Source organism: Narcine bancroftii, chromosome 3 (assembly GCF_036971445.1).
Source record: "Narcine bancroftii isolate sNarBan1 chromosome 3, sNarBan1.hap1, whole genome shotgun sequence".
NCBI lineage: Eukaryota > Metazoa > Chordata > Chondrichthyes > Torpediniformes > Narcinidae > Narcine > Narcine bancroftii.
Window position 1 is genome coordinate 164589370 of NC_091471.1, and position 23089 is coordinate 164612458.

Genomic DNA, 23089 nt, shown 5'->3' on the forward strand with positions numbered 1-23089 from the left:
CATGGATGCTGTCTGACGTGATTAATCCTTCCAGTTTCTCATTAAAATTTTAATTGATTTTGTTTTGAAAAGTGTTTTCCTCTTTTATTTCGCAGCATACAAATTTTATAATGAGAATTTAAAAGTAGATTATTTTGCATAAATTAAATCCCAATTTTACATGGCATGGGTGTGGCAGAATCAATCAGTTTGACTTGTATTCCTGCCCGCAAGAGGGTCCAGTGAGGTATTCCATTCAAAGTGCATCCTGTAGCATTTGCTGAGGCATTGGTTGCACTGGCTATTATGATGGATGTAGATGGAGTAAATGCATGCAAGCTTTTTCCATCGAGTTAGGTGAGATTAAAAACTAAAGGACATAGGTTAAGATTGAAAAAGGAAGAGTTACAGGGAACATTAGGGAGGGGACTTCTTCCCAATGGTAGCAATGTGGAATCAGCTGCCAGCTTAATTGATAAATGCAAGCTCAATTTTGACTTCGGAAAATTTTGGAGAGAAATATGACAGGAGAGGTATGGAGGGATATGGTCAATGAGACGAGGCAGGAAAATAATTTGGCACAGACTCAAAGGGCCCGTTTCTGTGCTGTAGTTTCTAGGGTTCTATTCATCTTCAAAAATGTCTACTATTCAAACTGAGACATGCAGCACCGAAACAGGCTCTTCAGGCCATTGTATTTATGCTAACTCTTTTACCCCCATCTGCACAAATCCTATTTCCCACATTTGGATTGTATTCTTCTATCCATTGTCTCTTTAAGTGTCCATCTACATGGTCTTGAAAGTAATTTTTGCATCCAATTCTAGCCTTTCAACACCAGAACATTTTCATTAATGTTGGTCTACCTCGTGAAAACATGATCAGAATCATGAAAGGCGAATAATTACTCTGGATAGTCCTGTAGTGAGTAAAGAAAGTAAATTCCAAAATTGCCTAATGTTTCTCTTATAGTTCAGTGACAGTCAAGAGCCAATAAGTATTTTTTTTTTAAAATGTTTAGGGAACGAACTACATCAAAAAAGTTCTCCTTGCTGACTGCAACTTCTATTTTCAAGTTTAGTTAAAACTAAAAAAAAAAAATAGGCTCGAGTCCCTGGAAGACCACATCAGGGTAGGTCCTCTCCTGGATCCAGCACATGAAGGTGGCACACCAACACCTCAACTTTTAAAGAGGTCTAAATGGATTCTGCATGTCATTATAATATTCTATCAAACTTCAACACATGCACTGTGGAAAGTATTTGAGTAGTTGCATCACAGCCTGGTTTGGAAATTGAAAAGCTCAGGAACATAGAAGGCTACAAACCTCTATCAGGTATCCCCTCAGCCTCTGAAGTTCCAGAAAAAAATTTTGGTCTAAGCTCTCTCAGTAACTCTCTTTTACTTTTCTAAAGCATCCTCGTACTTTCTGTAATGGGGTGATCAGAATTGCACACGATATTCCAAATGCAACCGAATCAAAATTTATACAGCTGCAAACCTCTCCAAGTCCAATGGCAAGCATCAACTTCCCATCCACGAAAGACATACAAGTGAAGCACTGCCTCAAAGGCAGCCAATATCATGAAGGAGTCCCACACCATGGCCACACTTTTTTTTTCCTCATTTACACCTGAAGGCAGTAGGAACAAACCCTAAAGTCTGGAACTTTCAGGTTCAAGAACAGTCTTATTTCAAAAATCTATCAGACACTTGAACTTTCCCATACTACCCCAAACTATAACACTACTCCCAAACCAAAAGATTGAACACCCTATTCTCACATCACATTTACTTTGCACAGAATGCAACCCTGAATATGTGTCTACTTTTGCCACTTTCAAGCAGGGAAAACACTTGTTTGTAAAGGCAGAGGTTCTTCGCCCTTACGCCGAAAGACTTATCTCTCTAATAGTGCCATGATCGGCTCTGAGGCGTCGATTCCAACCCTTCTCAGGGAAGGATAATCAGTAGAGCACTACGTTTCATCTCATGACCCGAATGTATAGCCGCTGCAAGTGGCTGATTAAGGGTGGGCTGATGACACTGTCAGCCCAAGACCCATGTCCCCACTCACTCCTCTCCCTCCAGGAACCCTTCAAGGCATGGAGCCAGGCAGTCAGTCTCTGTGGCTCAAAATGTGGCAGAGCAATGGCCATCTTCTCTACCCATAATCCTCTTGAGCTGGAACTGTTCTGGAAATAGAGCTGTTCCAGTTGCATTGGGGATTATCGGTAGGGAAGGCGGCCATTGCTCCGCTGCGCATTTACGACAGGTGACACAATGGCACTAGTCGCCCCGCCTCCATCAGCTCCAGAGGGTGCTACAAGGTGCCTCTCGACATGAATACGATGCAGGAGCAGCCTCCTAGGGTGGCTGTCTGAAAGGTAAGTTTTAAGTTTTCGATCTGCTCTTGTAGCCGGTGTCCAGGTGGAGGCCTAGCATGAAGTGGCCTTTTATCATTTCTCTTTTCTCTCATGTTGTAATTTGTGTGAGTTGTTGTTCTTCGGCAGGCCAAATGCAAGGGCAAGACATACAGTTAATGCAAGGACCCAGGAGCTGTGTTAGAACCAGACACAGCAGCAGTTTTTAAAGAGGGTTTTTGATAGACTCATGAATATGCAGAGAATAGAGAAATATGTAACATGTGCAAACAGCAGAGATTTAGTTTAAATTGGGCATCATGTTCAGCACAGACATATGGCATTAAAGGACTGTTCCTGGACTATACAGTTGTTCTGTTCTCTACAATTTATTATATACTTACTGTTTATGAATGTATATTACATTCATGTGTAGATACGGCAAGTAGGTTTCAGTGCATTTATACATTGTACTTATGAGTAGAACTATAAACATTCATCAGTAAATCTGCTTGGCAGTCAAAGTTCAACAAAAGACAGAAATTGTATCCAATTTAACAGCATCTCATTAATTTTGCTTGTCTCATTCTAAAGGAGTGCTGGGAGATGAAACTGAAGGCATGTGTCAGCGCACTCTCTCGTGGTGAATCATCCCCACGTAACACCACATGGCAGGGCAGACATGAGAAGATGGTGCCATTTGTGGTTTCCCCCTCCATCGTGTTTCCAGCCCAGCGCGCGCCTGGGGCAGCAGTTATGATGTCATCGCACATGCGATGACCGAGCTCATGCTGCCCTTAAAGGGGCATGCGCTAGATTTGAATTAAAACAGTCGTAATGGTAGTCCACGCTACATTGGTGACCTCAAAACCCACAGACGTCTTTCTGAGCTTTAAACATGGATCCTGCTGAGGTCAACGCTGTGGCCATCAAACTTTCCCCTCTTCTAGGCCCATCCGCCTCCGGAACATCTCTGCAGATGCCATAATATTTAATCACATTGTGAGCATTCTGGAGGAGGAAACAGCAGCCAAGGTGGACGATCTCATCCACCAACCACCAGCCAGCTGAGGGTAAATATCCTGCCCTCAAGAACCTTCTCCTAGGCACCCCGTCTCTCCCCTCAACATTGTGCCTCCAGACTCCTACACCTGGATGGGCTGGGAGACCGCACACCATCGGCCCTCATGGATGAGATGCTGGCATTGGTGGAAGATCACAAGCCCTGCTTCTTGTACCACCAGATCTTCCTGGAGCAAATGCCTGAGGACATTCATCTCCTTCTGGCGGATGAGGACTCCACGGACCCTCGCCGAGTCGCAGCCCGAGCGGACACCCTCTGGCACACCAAGAGGGAGAATGAAGCTGCCCTCAGTCAGGTCACTCATCCAGGAACCAGCCAGCCCCAGCCACCCCCCCACCCCACCCCACCCCCCAAGCACAAGTCAGAGGAGCACCATCCTACCTGGTGCTTTTACCATCAGCGCTGCGAGGCACAAACTCTCAAGTGCAGGCAACTATGTACCTACCAGGGAAACGATCCAGCCAGCCACCATTGATGGCTGCGACAACTGGCCACGCGAACAGCCTCCTTCACGTAACCGATAAATCCAATGGCCAGTGTTTCCCGGTGAACACAGGAGCAGAGCGTCTTGCCTCCCCCCCCCACCCCCCCAAACGCCCTCAAGACACATTAAAACAGCCATTAAAATCTTCGGCACACGCAGGGCACTGATCTAGATCAGAAAAAAAAATTCTGCTGCAAGTTTGTGTTAGCCTCAGTGGGTACTATGTTGTTGGGGGCAGACTTCCTGAGGGCACATGGCCTGCTAGTCAACATGAAAGGCAAGAGGCTGGTCAACGCTCACACATCACTGCCATTGCCACTCCCAGGGATGAGTATTCAAGCATACTGGATGAGTTTCCTGCCATCCTGCAGCCCAAGTTCAGCGACATCTTCACCGAGCACTGGGTATACCACCACACCTTCACCCAAGGCCCCCCGGTTCACGCCAAGGCCCGACGACTTTCACCTGAGAAGCTGCAGCTGGCCAAGGAGGAGTTCTTTCGCCTGCAGGAGTTGGGTATCATCCGCCGCCCGGACAGCGCCTGGACATCCCCCCTCCACATGGTCCCCAAATCCTCTGGGGGCTGGAGACCATGCCAGACAGGTACCCGATTCCCCACATCCAAGACTTTACGACTGATCACCACAGTGCCCAAGTCTTCTCCAAAGTCAACCTGGTGCAGATTCCAGTCCACCCCGAGGACATTGGTCATATGGTGATCATCACCCCCTTAGGCCTTTTTGAATTCCTGCACATGCCCTTTGGGCTCAAGAACACGGCCCATATTTTTCAGCGCCTCATGGACACAGTGAATAGGGACTTGGAATTTGTATTTATTTACCTTGACGATATCCTTATCACTAGCCGTGACCACGAGGAACACAAGGCCCACCTCTGCACCCCGTTTGCCCGCCTGGCAGAATTCAGCCTCACTGTCAACATGGCCAAGTTCAGCAAACAGGTGCTGCAGTTCCTGGGACACAGACACACCATCTCAGCAGCAGGGGCTGCCCCGGCACCAGAAAAGGTCGCGGCCGTCCAGCAGTTCCCCAAACCCACCACCCTCAAGAGCCTGCAGGAATTCATAGGGATGGGGATGGTAAACTTTTTTTTAATCATCGGTTAATCCCAGGCGCCACCCGCATCATGCGGCCATTGTTCACTTTGATCGCCACAAAGGACAAGGTCCTGGCCTGGTCGGAAGAGGCAGAGAGCGCTTTAACAGCAACGAAAGATGCCCTAGCCAATGCCACCCTATTGGTTCACCCACACCTGGAGGCACACACTGCACTTTCAGGCTCGCCAGCAATGCTACCTCTCCTACATGTTGGAGTTCATGACTGACATCCGGCACAGAGCAGGCAGAGACAATATCATGGCAGACGCGCTCTCCTGGTTGGCAATCAACACCCTTGCCCCCAGACTCAACTACACCCAGCTGGCACAAGTGCAGAAGGACACAGAGACTCAGACCCTCCAGATCGCCATCTCTGGCCTGGTCTTCCAGGACATTCAATTGCCCAACAGCCCGGACACCCTGCTCTGCGATGTCTCCACCGACTCACTGCGCCTGGTAGTCCCATCACAGTGGAGGTAGAGAGCCTTCAGCTGGTCCACGACCTAGCCCATCCCTCGGTGAAGACATTGGTGCATATGGGGGCAGAGCGATTCATATGGCATGGGCTCAAAAAGGTTGCTGAGATGGCAAGGAGCTGCACCAAGTGCCAGGCCTCCAAGGTCCATCAGCATACACAGGCCCCGATCCAGCGTTTCGGCCATGCAGTACGAAGGTTCCAGCACATCAATGATGATATCGTAGGCCCCCTGCCAATGTCCAGGGAGGCATGCTACCAGCTCACAGTCATTGACCGCACCAAGAGGAGGCTGGAAGCCATTCCCAGCAGAGAGACCTCTTCAGAGGTGTGTGCCAGGACTTTAGTCAGCCACTGGATAGCCAGATTCAGAGTCCTGGCTCATATCACAAGCAACAGACACGTCCAGTTCACCTCTGCTCTCTACTCTCAAATGGCAAGCCTTCTGTGGGTTAAACTCCACCACACCACAGCCTACCACCCACAGGCAAACGGTCTGGTGGAGATATTCCATCGCCACCTGAAATCAGCCCTCATGGCTTGCCTCACAGGTCCTGGTTGGGTGGACAAACTGCCCTGGGTCCTCCTCTGCATCAGAACAACACCCAAGGACCTACAGGCATCTTCTGCAGAGCTGGTGTAAGGTGCACTTTTCTCATTGCTTGGGGAGCTTTTTGGCCCAGATCCCAGCACCACGTGCAAGCACACGAACCTATTGGCGGACCTGCATAGCAAACTCTCCTTACTAGCCCACCCCCGCCAACCACGCATCACTGCACTCGTTTGACCCATCTTCCCAAGGAGCTGGACACGGCAGAGTTTTGTGTTTGTTTGGTGTGGACCGCTCACAGCACCGTTGCAGTGCCCATATGATGTCTGGCAAGACTTTTACTTTGGACATGGAGGGGGGAAAACAAACTTTTCACCGTAGTTGCCTTAAGGAAGTACTCTTGGACTTATCACAGCCGATGCAAATGGCCATGCCCAAACGCTGGGGCCACCTGCCCAAGCGGCGCGATGCATAGCCGGTTCTGGGGGGGTTGTGTGGTGGCGCACTCTCTTGTGGCGAACCAGTCCCACTTGTAATGCCACGTGGCAGGGCAGCCATGAGAAAATGGCGCCGTCGGGGGTTTTCCCCTCCATCGCGTTTCCAGCCCAGGACATGCCTGAGGCAGCAGTTATGATGTCATTGTGCACGTGATGATTGAGTTCACGCTGCCCTTAACTAGATTGGAGTTAAAACAGTCGCTAACGACATCCAAGGTGGTGGCTGTGTTTCTTAGCGGTAGCCTATGCTACAAGCAAACATATTTTTGGATTTGCACATGCACATAGACTTGGTAGCTTTTTTTTAAAGTTAGCATCAAGATCTATGTAATCTCAGTTTGCAAATCTATCTTTGTATCTGGACAGGTGAAGACACCATCTGGGACCAAATGAGCTTTTGCACACCCCCAGGAGAAACCAGTTACTGCAGTGGAAATGGTTTTCTTTTGCTCAGTTGCACATGTTCCTGCCTGACAGAAGGAGTTCATTGCAGGGAGAGAGAAGCACTGGATCATTTTGTGTCACATCTATAATGGACTCTCGCCATTAATATCTGGGTTGTCCCAAAGATGCTTCAAGCTTTTGGGCATTTTGAACATGCCACTTAAGAGGCTCAAATCAAACAAATGCTCGGACATTAGTGAAAAGTAAACAGCTGGTGGTTGAGCAATTTCTGGCACAGGGTTGTGGGGTGGAAGGAGGAATTGTCAACATTCTGGTCAAGACCCAAGACCAGAACTGGGAGTGGAGAGGGAAGAAAACAAGAGAGATAGTAGCTGTCTCCACCAACATCCTCCTGGCTCCATCGACAGTTTATTTACTCTGTCTGCTTCTACCCATCACTCATCTTCTACCCATAACTCACTTTCTCCTGTCTCCCAGTTCCACTCCTTCCCCCTCACCTTCCTTCATTCATCCTTCAGCCATCATCACCTCTCAGTCCACCAATTGCCCTACTCTCTCTCTCTCTCTCTCTCATCCTCCTTCTCCACTCAGTCCTGATTCAGGGTCACAAACAGAAACATTGTCAATTCCTTTCCCTCCACAGATGTTGCTCAATCCATTGGGTTTCTCCATTTAGGTCCAGATTCCACCATCTGCAGTCCCTCATCTGACATTGCCTTTACTTTGCTTGATAAACCTTCCAAATCATGGAAAACATTCCACAAAGACTTAAGAAACATTTTCTTTGCAGAAATTTTATTTCAGCTTAACTGATTTAATCGTCCTTATTGAATTACCACAATTATTAAACATCTATGTTAACGGTTGGATACTTAAGTCGTCACAAATTGATTCATTTGTCTCAGTCTGCAGGCTAAAGGAGGAGTAGCAAGTTTTCAGTCAATCAATGGAAGCACAAATGACTTGTAGGATTTGGTAAAATGCATTATTAATTATATGGATTAAGTATGGTTTGTTGATAAAATATGACATGTCCACAGCCACCAATTCTTATCTGGTCTCCTCACTGCTGATATGATCTGAACACTTTATGAAGCTGAAGGTTGCAACATATTTCTTATCATGCAGACAAAATTCACAAAAAAATTCTTTTGTTTGCCATGTAAAGGAACACAAAGAGATGCCTTTAGTCCAGGCCCCTTTCATGTTGAGCACATAATGAAGAGCTATTATCCAATTTAATAATTGTCCTAATCCACATTTGATTTAGTCAAATTTAAATCCTATTCCTGAGTATTTTTTTTATTTTAACTAACAAAGTCTGATTTAAACATAACTTCCTGTAAGTATATATTAAATTTTTACAAGGTGGCAAAAAAAAAATCTAGTCTACAAAATTTGATTCAGACTTTCTTGGAAAAATATAAACGTGATTCTTCAGTACAATGGGACAGAATGATTTTTATTTATCTCGAGTTCAGAGTCAAATTATTTATTTTGCCTCGTTTTTGGTGAGGTAAGAAATGTTACTGAAATGGAAGGACCCTACCCCCCCCCACCCTACCCCCCCCACCCTACCCCCCCCACCCTACCCCCCCCCACCCTACCCCCCCCACCCTACCCCCCCCCACCCTACCCCCCCCCACCCTACCCCCCCTCCACCCTACCCCCCCCCCACCCTACCCCCCCCCACCCTACCCCCCCCACCCTACCCCCCCCCCAAAAGATTTTCAGCATTGAAATTGGCCATTTAGCACAATATGTGGAACCAGTAATTTGTGTTATCTGCATCTGAGAAGTTGCAAGGACCCAATTACATCATCATTCAAGCAACAACCCTTTAGACCAGCCATTCTCAACCATTTTTCAGCTATGGCACCGAAAGGACACTACTCAAAGCTTATGGGTCCGTTTCCCTGTGCAACAGTCAGATTTTAGTATCTTCTGTACTTCTTGCCTACCAGCTACATAAAAAACAAAAAAAATTATTTATGTTACTTGAGGTGAAAGAAAACAAGACTTAAGTGTCGTGTGGCCCCCCAGAGGGGGCTTTTAGGGCCCCATTGAGAAAGGCTGCTTTAGAACCTTAAAGCAAAGTCAGTCATAAAATTGTGGAGTAAGCGGAATATTTGCTTTAGCCAAATAGAGCCATTGAACATGGCAGCAGGAAACAATCCCTTCAGCCTTTCTAGTCTGGGTCAATCTATTATTCTGCCTAATCCTAGACTCTATCCTACCTTCTCATTCATTTATCTGCACCAATTTTTCTTAAATGTTCCTTTCCATTTTAAAAAGTTGTTGCCAAGGTTTTGCAATTAACAAACTTCAGAATTCTGGATCTAGTTAATCTGTACACATATATTGCAGCCCTCTCAGGTTTAATTAATTAGAATATCAGAATCAGTATTTATTGTCATGAATAAGTCATGAAATTCAGTGTTTCGTGGCAGCGTCATAGTCCAAACATTTATATTAAAAAGTATCTTACATCATTACGATAAATAAAAAAAAAAGTAGAGCATGAAAAGTAAGGCAGTGTTTTTGGTTCATTGATTATTCAGGAATCTGATGGCAGCGGGGAAGAAGTTGTCCTTGTGATGTTGAGTACAAGTCTTTAGGCTCCTATACCTTTTGCCACGCCCCCCTCCTCCCCCCCCCCACAACCGATGATAGCAGAATGAAGAGGGCATAGCCTGGGTGGTCAGGGTCTATGAGGATAGAGGCCACTACACACCTGCCTCATGTAGATGTCCTCAATGGAGTGAAGTCTGGTGCCTGTGATGTCACAGGTCAAGTCAACATCAACATGGAGGCTGCAGGACAGATCCTTGGAAATGTTAACACCCAGGAACTTGAAGCTCTTGACCCTCTCTACTACTGAGCCCTCGATGAGGACTGGGTCATGTTCCCTTAACTTCCTCCTGAAGTCCACAATCATCTCCTTGGTTTTGCTAAAATTGAACGCAAGGTTGTCGTCATAACTCCATTTAGTCTAAGAGCTTGGCTACATAGAGATTGCTGAAGATAAACTAAAAGAAAATATAGAAGTTATACATGACATTTGTTCTGTGGAATGGGAGGAGAAGACTTGTTAATTCATCCTTTCAATCAGAAGGTCATTTAAAGATGAAGATTTTATCCTGTTAACCAATGTGCTGATTATCAGAAATGTGACTGTTTCCTGGAACCGAACCTTTCTGGAGTTGTCAGCAGTACATTTTGTTTGATTCCCACCACTCACTAAAGTTGACATCGGTGGAACAGAGTGCTGGAATAACTGGTGACTGACAAACTTGCATCAATTTACGACCAACAACTAGGTAGAAATCTATACCGGCAGGCACAGATAGAAGTAACTGCAAGGATTGAGGGAAGTAGAGATGTAAACATACTGGGCATTGTATGTTTAATTTCTACTAGTTCCTCAGGAGCTACATTTTAACTTTGTAAATAATTAAATCCTATTTAACACTTCAGGAATGCTTTTTGGGTAAATAATTTACTTGACTGTATTCATGAATGGACAGATTAAAAAAAAACAGATGGATAAGCAGATGGGGAGTATTTCAATACAAGTCTAGCTGAGCAAACTGATGAAAAATAATAAAAATTGGATTTCACATGGGGTCATTAAGGTTTGAGGGAGCAGTTTTACTGGCGAGGATTGTTATCTGCTAACTTTTAGGTTCTGTCCCAAAGCACCATAATTTTATGGATTTATTCTATCTAGCACAGTGCTGGTCAAACTTTTATAGTTTGACAAACCCATTTTCAGTTAAGACAGCAAACATTATCCTAACATGTGCACTGAACTCGGCCATGACTGAAGAAACCATTTGTTGTCAATCCCATTTTGGTGCTGGCCCCACAGAGACAGCAGATGGTCTCTTCGTCGCAGCTGTGGAATATGAATGTGAGCTCCCGCAAACAGCAAGAGGCATTGCAAGGACAGTGTGCAATGAAAGTGAATGCACCTACCTGTTGGAACAAGTGCTGCCCTACATACATATAAACATACATACACACACATACAAAGATTTGCATTCACACTGTGATTTTCACAAGCTCACAGCACTTTGCATCCAATGAATAGTTTCCCTAAAATATAATTTTATGAAAACATGGGTAGCTACTTTGCAAACCTTCCATGATAAAGCACAAAGTAAACAACTGAGTCTTGACTGAGTAAAAATATTGACTACAATATGGAGAAGTCCCCAGTTTCTCTTTGAATATTGCCATGGGCACTTTCCATTGAATTGAAAGATATCACTTGCCTCTTTGTTGCAGGCTGTCAAATAAATATATTTGGGTTTATCCCGTTTCCTAGCTCTCAGTCCCAAGCCTAGCATATTCTATCACTTAAAATGCTTGTCCAAATATTGTTCAATGTGACAAGGGTTTCTACATCTCAAAAAAAAAAATAGGTCCAAGCCTTTACCACCTGTTGATTGATATTTCTCTCTAATCCTGTTATCAATTAACTAAACATATTCCCTAGTTATTATTGACCAGTCTGAAAAGGGAAATATATTCTGTTCATCCCATCCAGTCTGATTATTTTATACATCTCAATTATATTTCATCTTATTCTCCTTTATACAAAGAAAACCTCAGTCAAGGCAGATTCTCCTCAGCCATGCTGACTACCTTTTGAGTCACATGAAAGGGCTGGTACACAAAAATCACAATCAAATTATTGGACAACCAATAATTTCAACAATGGACTTGTCATCCTGAATCGGTCTCAAAGGGATATAAACCCACAGCCTGCAACACCAAAATGGAAATGTTATCCACAGCAGATGCCATGAGATAAGGGTAGGTAAATAATCAGAGAACCATTCATTTATATCGGGGTGGCCAAACCATGGCTCTTAAGCAGCACATTGACATGCAATGTGTGGCTTGCAGAAACAAGTTGGCTAGAAGAAATAGCAGCACTCCCAAAGCTGACCCAGGACATTCCAAATCACTGCACACAGAGCAGGGGGTCCCAGGATGGCAATAGCCCTGGTTGTGTGACAAGAGGGAAGAGGGAGTGGGCACGGGAGGAACTGGACCTGCACAGTAGTGGAGTGAGCAGCACATGGCGAAGTTGAGTTCTGCTCGCTTGGGACAGGCCACAGTGCAGTAGAGTGCCGGCAACCTGGGGTATGCAGTAAGAGGGTTGATCAAAGCTAAGGTTCTTCAGCAGATAGAAGCCTCAGAAGTCAGGAAGCAAGGGGTGGGCCAGGAGACCTCTAATGAAACACTGCCTCACCCAGAGGCAGGTGTCTTTTCAGGCAGTCTGGCAAAGGGGAAGCAAGATGATGGAGACAGGAAGGATAGGTTAGAAGGGGTCACCAATGAGGTTGCTATCCAGGTGCAAAGCCAGGTCAGAGCTGACAGGAGCAGTGAAGGTCCTGTCAGTAAATTCCATCAGATGAAGAGACACCAGGCAACGCTGATGTTGGATTGCTCCATACCCCAGCCTCTATCCCACCTCATCTTGCCAGAGATTGGGAAGACTGAAATGGAGAGAGGGATTTGGGGGGGGTGGGTGGGAGAGCAATGCTATAGGCCCCCTGGCCTCGCCATGCCACCAGAGCCAGCTTTGCATTGGGTCACTTCCCAAATAGTGTGCTCAGCTATGAAAGCTGCAATGGTGCAAGTATCTTCAGAGACCAGCAACAGCACCATCTCTGAAGAGAACCCATCAGATAAATGAGTCGTTCATCTGGCCCGATGAGCCTGCTTCCACATTTAGTGAGATCACAGCTTATCAGTCTGTGGATCCAGGTCCATGGCCCTCAATTCCATCATGATGTAAAAATCTATCCGACTGAATCTTAAAATATACTTAATGATGCTGGCTCTACTGTTTCCTTGGGCAGAAATTTCCACAGAAAATCAATCTGGATTTTGAAAATATTTGAAGTGTACATGTGTACTTTTTAATTATTGAAACTAAAAAATTAGCAGTTTTTAAATTATATACATGAATAGATATTATGTACATGTATTTCTTAATATTTATAAAATCTTTGTAACAAATGTGTATAATATCTTTTCGTGTCTAGTTGCTCTCAAACATCTCAAGTTTATCATGTGGCTTTTGCATTAACCAAGTTTGGCCATCCCCAATTTAAATCAGGACATTTCACTCTGTACCTTCCCACGAGATTCAACTGCATCCTCTTGGAAGGTAAAAGCACATATGAGAACTGAGAAAACAGAGTAGAGGAGGAAAATCTTGTGATATAGTGTGAGAGTAACAATGTGGGTCTCACCGTAGACAAGTCCAAGGAAATGATCGTGGACTTCAGGAGGACCAGGAATGACTACCCTCCACTACACATCAACAACTCTGTAGTTAAGAGAGTGGAGAGCACAGAGTTCCTTGGAGCTCACTTAATCAGTTACCTATCATGGACGCACGTCAGGAAGGTGCAACAGTGAATACACTTCGAGAAGTTCATGGTGAAAAAGAGCAATTTGCATTAACCTGGTGACTGGTGGGATTGAATGAAAATTTTAAAATACAAACTCTCTCCTCTGGTCACTCTGGTATTATTCATATAGAACAGTCCCAACCCTTTCCAGGCTTGAGAACAGCTGTCCCTCTCAGATTGCTATTCAGCAGCATTAAAATAAATTCTCTCATATCAAGTGGATGGTCAGTGCCCAGAAATCTGGCTTCTGCAGATGGAATCTTAACCAAGTAAGCAATTCTTTTAACAATGTGCTCTCTCCATCCTGTTGCTTTGCTTTTCCAACTCCATTGGCAACAAGGATCAGAGGACGACAATGAAGTCTGGCCCCAGTCTGGCACAGCATCTGTACCTGCTGGATGCTGCTTCCTCCTTGGGGATTCTTTCCTTCATGGTTATCAAAGTTAAATGCTTTAAAAGTTTTTTTTTCTGCAATAGACATTTCCAAGCATCTGTTACTACTGATTTGCACTAGAAAAGTAAAACAAGGCCAAAGTGGAACAGACATTCCACAATAGAAGATAAGCAGTATTAACAATAGGTTGTGGAGCTTCTTGATGCCTTTTCCACCAGGCCCTCTTTTCCATACCAATCCTAAATCCAAAGTTTCCTTTAATATTCCAAAAATATGTTGATCTCTGTCTTACCATGTTCTCAATAAACAGACTTGCACAGTTCTTTGTGATAGAAAATTCCTCTCTCCTCCAAATGAAGGGATTCTTTATTGAAACCCCACTCACCAACCTTCTCATTTTGAGCCATGAACTTGGATCCTGGGCATCCCAGCCAAGACAAACTTTCCTACATCCCCCTTGTCAAGGCATAACAATTTTGTATGTTCTTGTGAGATTACCTCTCTTTCTCCATAGGATACAAGCCCAGTTTGCGTAATGTCTCCTGAAAGGAGACAGCAATCAATCTACTGAACCTCCTTCCATCACAAATTCTGTATGGTTCAGAGGAGACTTTTCTGATCAAATTCTACCCATTTTTACTTTATATTATATATTCTCTCATTTATAATAGTGTCATGCTATCCATGACATTTGAGAAGTATCTGAATGAGGACTTGGACCATCAAGGAATAAAAGACTATGAATTCAGAATGAATGTCGATGGGCACTCAATGGTCAATATGGATGTGGTGGACCAAAGGGTTTTCCTTTACTGATATCAAACATATTATTGATTTTGATAACATTACAAGCCTTTTTCTCTGGTCTCATTTAAAAAAAATTCTGCCTCTTGTGTAAAGTGTGTAAAGTGAAGACCACTTTAGGAAATATTTAAAACTCCACTGATTGAGCACACTCAGGATTTGATGTTGAACCAACAGATTTTTGCAAACTATTGGATGTTATTCCTATTAACATTTCAGAAGTTTTTGAATTCGTCTGAATCTAAATATAAATCTTAATCTTGATTATACTTTCAGATCTTACAGCAAATTTGCTGAGTTGGGAGTGTCAGTACTAGATCCCAGTGAGTTGAAAGGGAGTGGAGAAACCTCTAGTGAGTCAAAAAATATCATGGGAATGGAGGCCAAAGTGGTCAAAAAGTAGTGATCATCATCTGGTAAGCTGAATCATAAGTATTTTTCAATAGTCAGATTAACAAGGTTTAAATAAATAATTAATGATTAGTTCACTGCAAATGTAAGTGTTGGCTATTTATTGTTTACTGTCCCTCATAAGGCCCAATCTAGTACAACCAACTAAAATCTCCTACCTTGAGAGTTTGCTTTGTTCAAACCCACAAGGGCAGGAAATTACAACAACATGGTAGCCAGCGGTTTTAAAGTCACTAATTGGTTTGGCAGGAGGAACACTGTGCTCTTTCTCAGCATTTTTATTTAAAGGAGGGATCAGAAGACCTTGAGTAGGATACAATGGTGCTCCCATACTTATGATGATCTGACATGATTTTTCAAAGTTACAATGGTTCATATCCATCCTTTCAATTTCAAGTTCTGATCTGTTTCCCATGCTTGCAATATGCAGTATGCTATTCTCCCGCGACACTGGCATCGCGCAAGAATGTGACACAGCATGTGCTTTCATAATGCTGACTCAATCATGCTTGGAGTTTCTGTAGCAATCATGTGAATGAGTGCACTGTAAACAATCCATCATATCTACTAAATGCCTATATGCGTCTCCTGCTTCTGGCGAGAAGAGGAGGAAAGCAATTACCCTGGGGATGAAACTCCAGATTCTTGCTTAGTGTGAAGGCAGCGAGCTGGTAATGCGAGTTAGAACTTTTACAATTGACTATCTCAACCATCTTAAAGGATAAGAAGCAAATCAGTGACTCAGTTAAATTGTCAGCATTAGTGAATTTCATTACTGTGACTGAATATTTTGGGGAGATAATTGGAAAAGATATAGGAGGTTACAAACACACACTTTAAAAAGAGATCTTATTTGAAATACTGAAGAATTCATATCCACAGTGACTTTGCAGAAGTTGTGAAGAATGCTTATGAAAAAAAAAAAGAAAAAAAAAACAAAAAAAAAGAAAAAAAACAAAAAAAAAGAAAAAAAAAGAAAAAAAAAAGAAAAAAAAAGAAAAAAAAAGAATGCTTATGGAGATTTCACAAGTTTGTGTTAATTGAATTGATATTTATGGAATGATAAGACTCATCTTTAAAGCAACAATCAGACATGATGTCTATTGATACCTCTTTGCGGAGCTTTTGACAAAAGTTACTAAAGGGTTCTTGTTTACCTAAAAACAGATGAACCAGAAGACTGACTTCTATTGTTTGCTGGAGAAGGTCTGGTGTTTTTTGCAAGAGAGAGAGAGAGATAGAGAGAGAGAGACTGGCAGTTTGAGAGTCTGAGTGTCTCAGAGAGAGGGAGACTGAACAGTGTCAGCCAGGAGAAGCCTGTTGGAACTGAAACAGAAGCTCCAGAGTGGAGGATGTCCTACTCTTGTGTGTCATGCAAGAGGAGAAAATGAGCTGCCTAGTGTTTCTCTTGGATTAGGCGGAACAGATAGAAACTCTGTGGTAACCTGAAAGAAAGGTCATTATCTCGAGAACCCTGATGGGGTAAGTTTCATCAGCAAGTCACTGGAGTAGATGATGGAAGTACATCAGTTATGGATATCCTGGAATAACAAATCTTTCTACGAAAACCTACAAGAACCTTCCTGAGTGGTAACCATTTACCTTTCAAGCACCAAAGCCTGGTGAACTTTATAAATGCTAAATTCTGTGCACAGTATAAGAATTGCCTGCAATCAGTGAACTTGGAAGAATGAGAAGTGAGATTAGACTGTCAACCAAAGAACTTTTCTAAAATTTACACACACATTACAGACACGTGTGCTTAGAATTAGAAGGGGGTTACACAAGTTAAAGTTTGATTCAGTTTGAATGTTCAAAGATAATTAAAAACAACTTTTGTTTAAGTAACCATTTGTCATGATGAATATCTATTGCTGCTGGGTTTTGGGGGACCTTGGGCTCATAACACTACATTTATGAAGAGCTGGGCCAATTGATGATATGGAAAGATTACATTTCATGTGGATAGAAGATCAAATACAAAAGCGGATACTGCTTAGCCTACTAACCACCAACAAGTATCGATGCCTCAGAACCTTCTACAAGCATCAGAAGAGTGCTTTAGCATCCCCTCCATCCAGCAATTAATTTAGTTCAATGCTTTAAAAATTCTTCATGCCCAATGTGCTTTCAGCTGTGCCTATTAATGGTTTTTTTCCATTGTGAAATAAAGGTATTCAACATTTAATTATAAAAGATGGTCAGTGCAGTATTCTTTTTAAACTTATGACAGGTTTGTCAGATTGTGACACCATTGTAAGTTAAGGAGCACCTGTATAGGAGAAAAAATTAGAAACTAGAAGCAGAATAAAAGAGCTAACAGATGTGCTGAGTTTTAAAATCTTTACATGGGTGGTCAGTGACTTGGTGATTTATGATAATAGGAAAAATAAGTAGTGTATTTTTATTCAATAATCTAGAATATATTGCCCAGAAGTATAATTAAATCTCATGATAACTTACAAAATGGAATTCTGAGGGGTTACAGTGAGTAGGGGGCTGGTACAGGCTCCTTAGACTCAACAGTCATCCTTTCAGCTTAAATAAATTGTATTCTATGTCACTCTGAGATGAGAGGGAATTCTTTCCCTCAGAGTGGTGTTAGTCTTGGAATTCTCAACACCAGAGTGAATCAGCAAATGTATTCAAAGCAGAAATAGATAGAGGTTTGGATTATTAGGTTCTGGAAACCAAGAAAGCATGTGGAGTTCAAGCTAAGAACAAGGTGGCGTGGCAAGATGGCGTATAGAGGACAAATGTGCGACCCCACCCTTCCTCCGCTAGTTTTTATTAACTACTTTTAAACTTTATAAAAGTAATTTAAAATTGTATTTTTACTTTTTGGAACATTAGTGGGCTGTAATGGCTACTAATATTTAAAAAAAAAAATGAGAACTCAATTGGAGAAGAAACTACCTTTTAAGAGTGCTGAAGAATTGAGGCCTACCTGCTTAACTGAAGCTATGGAGTAGACTTTGGGAATTCCCAAGGTACAGAGGACTCCTGCCCTGCTAAGTATGATGCTGGCACCGATCCTGCCTTTGCAAGATGGTGCCAGCTCGATGACAAGCTCGGCCGGTGCTGAACCGCGCACCTGTGATGTCAGGTGTGCAGGTGACCCGGCCGAGAGAGGAGCCCGTGCTGCCATTGGGTGGCCCGTGGACGCTCAGAGTCGCGTCGGAAGATGCACCTGCACAGTCCCTGGCCTTACTGAGCATGTGCGGTGCCTCCAGGGTTTGGGAGCTGTTGGATCATGTGTGGGCTGTGGGGGGGGGCCCGAACGGCAGCATCCCAACGTGGTCCGGGTGCCGTCGTCAGGTGTTCAGACCCGCAGCCGAACCGGAAAGGGACCGACGACATTTGAAGAGGAAGAAGACTTACCTCTACTGGGCAGCATGCAGGAACAACTGGAAGTGGATACTAGAGATGGTAGGCGTCAAAAAGAGGTACTGGAATCTGGAATGGAGTCTTTGCGTGCTGTTTTGGAAGGGACTGCTTATCAAATGGATAATATGTTTAAACAAATGACTCGAGTATTTTTGGAAGTGACAACTAAAATGAATACTGTGTCTGAAGATATGACTGCAGTGAAGAGTGATTTATTCAAATCAGTGGACACAGTGCAAGAATTTTTTTTAAACTGAAACATCTTTTCTTGAATGTAAAAATCAAGTTGAAAGTTATAGGGGAAAAAATGGAGAAAGTGGAAGATTCTTTTGTGGATTGAGGAATTCAGAAGAAGGAATTATTGAAGAAGATTGATTCACTGGAAAAATCAAAGTCAGAGAATAATGTGAAGATTGTGGGTCTTCCAGAAGATATTGAAGGTTCTGATCCAATAAAACTTTTTAAGAAATGGATTCCCAAGATGTTGGGCAAGCAGGTTTTTTTTTTGTTTGGAAGGCCTAGAGTTGGACCGGGCACATTTGAGTATTGTGGAGGAAACCGCTTCCAGGACAATTGCCACGGGCAGTCTTAATCAGTTGTCTGAAATATCAGGACAGAGAAATTATACTATGGTTGGCGGTGCAGAAGGCACGACAAAGTCAAACTCCAATGATGATTCAAAATAACAGTTTTTTAAAAAAATGCAGATCTGAGTCAGGAGATTATTAGGCGACGTTGGGAATTCAATTCAGCTAAAGTGCTGTGGCGGAAGCATTACAAATTTATTTTTCATTACCCTGCAGTGTTAAAAGTCTTTTATGGTAATTTTCAATCTCAATATTTTGAAAATGACCATGATGCATTAATTTTTGCTAATTCACTACCAGAGTTGTGAGAAAATGGTCGATCCTTGCTGCCGTCGCCCAAGAGGAAGGCAAATGGAAATGGCAATGGGAATAATGGGAGAAAAGGAAAGAATGGAAAGAAAGAAGTGTTAACTCAAAGTCTTATTGACATTGAAGACCCGGATCAATCATTGGGATTGGAGTCATTGGGTTGAATATATTTACTATATTTAATTGTGTTGAAGTGAACAATGTATTTCTGGCTGGGGGGGGATTGGATGGCACTGAAATCTTTGATTGTCACCCGCCACTAGTGGGGCTTACCACACCCAGATTTTTAGGGCTTTACTATCTTTGGGTAGCTTTTTGGGGGTTAATAAAAAATTAAAACATTTTTTTCTTTTTTTAATATTTAGGGGAGGGATAGTGATTTCAAGATATTATAGGGGAGTGATATTTTGTAGTGAGTGATTATATTGTTAATTTTCTGGGGATGTCTAATCTGAAATTTGCAACTTTTAAATGTTCAAGTGTTAAATAAGCCGATTAAGCAAAAACTGGTTTTGGCTTATATTAAGAAAATGAAAATTGATATTGTGTTTTTTTTTTTTGCAAGCACATTTGACCAAAAAAAGAACATCTCAAATTGAAGAGAGATTGGGTTGGTCATGTGTTTTCTTCTTCATTTAATTACAAGCAAAAGGTGTAGAGATTTTAATTCATAAAAAATTGCCCTTTGATTTACAATCTATGGAAGAAAATGCTGGGAGGGTTTTAAGGGTGAATTGTAATTTTTTTGCTGAATCTTGGTCTTTGCTTAATGTTTATGCACCTAACGTAGATGATGAATGTTTTATTTCTGATGCTTTTTTGTTGTTAAACCAGGCTAATAAAAATATTTTAGTTGGGGGGAGATTTCAATTGTGTTTAGGATCCTTTATTAGATAGATCTCCAAAAAGTATAAAGAAATCAAAGATGGTGATACAAATTAGGGCCTTGATTAAAGACTCAAATTTGGTGGACATTTGGAGAAGAGTCATTCCTACGGAGAAAGATTTTTCTTTTTATTCGTCTCGACATTATTCATTTTCCAGAATAGATTTTTTAGTATCGGCACATTTACAAGGAAGAGTATTACAGGCGGAGTATAAAAGTATGGTTATATCGGACTATTCTTTATTATTTTTTTCTTGTGTAAATTCCGAAGTGGTACATTCATCTTATAGATGGAGATTTAACACAATGTTATTGAAAAAAAGTGTTACCTTTATTAAAGAACAGATTACTTTGTTTTTGACTGAGAATGATAATTCTGTAGATAGTAGTTTTGTCTTGTGGGATGCACTAAAAGCTTATCTAAAAGGGCAGATTATTAGTTATACTACTAAAGTTAAGAAACAGTATATGCAGAGAGTTTAGAACTGGAGAAGCAAATTACTAAATTGGAGAAGGAATTTCAGAAAGATGTGACAGAAAATTTAAAAAAGTGGTTTTGGCTAATCTGAAGCTACGTTATAACACATTGCAAACTTATCAATTTGAGCGTTTAATTAATCGATCTAAGCAGCGTTACTAGGAGTTTGGTGAAAGGGCACATGAGGTACTTGCATGGCAGTTAAAGACGGAACAGGTTTCACAGATTATTAGTGCTGTTAAAAAGAATTCAATAGTTACCTATCAACCTCAGGAAATTAACGACCAGTTTTATTTATTTTATCAAAATTATATACTTCTGAGGGAAACAGGATAGTGGTTCTATTGAATATTATTTATCTAAATTAACATTACCAGCATTAAAGGAGGAAGATGTTGTGGAATCATACACTCAGTTTACAGAATTTGAGATTAAGGAAGTTATACAGGAGATGCCAAATGGAAAGTCATCGGGGGATGATGGATTTTCTGTGGAATTTTATAAAATTTTTAATGAAGATTTATCCTCTGTGTTTGAGGATGTATTACAACAAGTAACTGTAATTCCAAAAAAAGATAGAGATTTGTTGAAAAATGTCTTCGTATAGACCTATTTCTCTACTGAATGTAGACTATAAAATTATAGCAAAAGTGTTAGCAAATCGACTTGCCAAGTATTTACCTGAATTGATACATATTGATCAAACAGGTTTTATTTAGAATAGAAACGCATCAGATCATTTCCTTCGATTGATTACTTTGGTCAATGCATATCGACAGCAGCCCAAACATCCAATGGTGGTTGTGTTTGATGCGGAAAAAGCCTTTGAGAGGGTTGAATGGGAATTTTTATTTAAAGTTGGAGAAGTTTACATTTGGCCCTTTTTTTAATTGGTTGGGTTAAAACTTTATATACAAACCTGATTGCCAGGGTGGTGACAAATGGTCAAATTTAATTACCATTCAAATTGACGTGTTTGAGTCGACAATGGTGTCCATCATCACCAGCCATGTTTGCATTGGCTATTGAACCATTAGCTCAAACAATAAGACAGAATGAACAGATAAAAGGGATGAGAGTTATGGAGGAAGAGTACAAGATTAACCTATTTGCAGATGATGTTTTGATATATTTGACAGACCCAGAACCATCATTGCCACATCTGCAGGAATGTTTATTGCAATATGGAACATTATCTGGATACAAGGTTAATTGGGATAAGAGTAAAATTTTGCCATTTAGAGAAGGAGATTATTCAGAATATAAAGATATTATAAAATTGAAATGGTCTGATAATATTCAATATTTAGGAATAATTGTAAATGCTGATTATCAATCTTAATATAAATTAAATTATGTTCCCTTATTTAAAAAGATTAAAGCAGATTTAATTAAATGGAAAGATCTCCCATCAACTTTAATTGGTCAGGTTAATTGTATTCAGATGAATAGTTTTTCCTCAAATTCAATATTTATTTCAATCAATACAGTGTTTTCTTTCAAAGAGATTTTTTCAGGATTTAAATAAACCCATGAGAATTTTTATGGAAAGGTAAATTATCGCGGATAGCATTATATAAACTTATTTACGAAGCAGCCCAGTTGAAATTTATTAGTAGATTGATGGATTTTGACCAACCACCAAGTTGGGCAAAAGTTGAGACGGCTTGAATTTCTGAAACTGAGGTGCATCGATTTACATATCAATGGAATATAAATTTGTTGTGGGAATATAATATGCTGATATTAAAGCATCTATTAAATGTGTGGACTAAAAGAAATAAGATTTTAGGATAAAATGTAAATTGTCAATTTTAACCCCACTATATAATAATCAGCTTATTACTTTTTCAATATTTAATAATTACTTAAAGAGTTGGGATTTTAAGGGTTGAGATTTTAAGGGTATAAAGACATTGCAGGATTGTTTTGTAGAAGGACAGTTTCTTTTGTTTAATCAATTGAGGGAACATTTTGATATTGCTGAAAATTCTTTGTTTGTTTATTATTAACTTCAAGCTTTGGTGAAAGATATGTATGGTAGAGAGATGATTTTACCAGAATTTGAATCTTTGATTTCTTCTATACCAAGAAAGGGTTATATTTCTGTTATGTATCAAGTGTTACAAGACAACATGGATAAACCAGAATGGGAGAAGTCCAAGCTTAAATGGGAAAATGATTTAGCTTTTGTTTTTCCTAAAGATTATTGGGCAGATATGTGTTACGACAGTGTAACTAAATTAACGAATGTATGGTATGGAATGGTTAATTATATATTTTTTTTTTAAACATCAGTTATATTTAACTCCAGAGAAATTGAAAAATATAGTTTTAGTAACTTGGATTCTTGCTTTAGATGTGGTGTATATACTGGTACTTTTTTAAAAAATGCTGTTTGGTCTTGTGTTTGTTTACAATCATTTTGGAAAGAAATTAGGTAAA

The 23089-nt window shown here is 41.4% G+C and overlaps 1 protein-coding gene across 11 annotated transcripts in view; it reads right to left on the reverse strand.

Annotated features, from left to right (window-relative positions):
- ccser1 (coiled-coil serine-rich protein 1) overlaps positions 1 to 23089 on the reverse strand; it is a 1096421-nt gene that overhangs the window by 268190 nt on the left and 805142 nt on the right. The gene's annotated exons all lie outside the window — the stretch shown is intronic.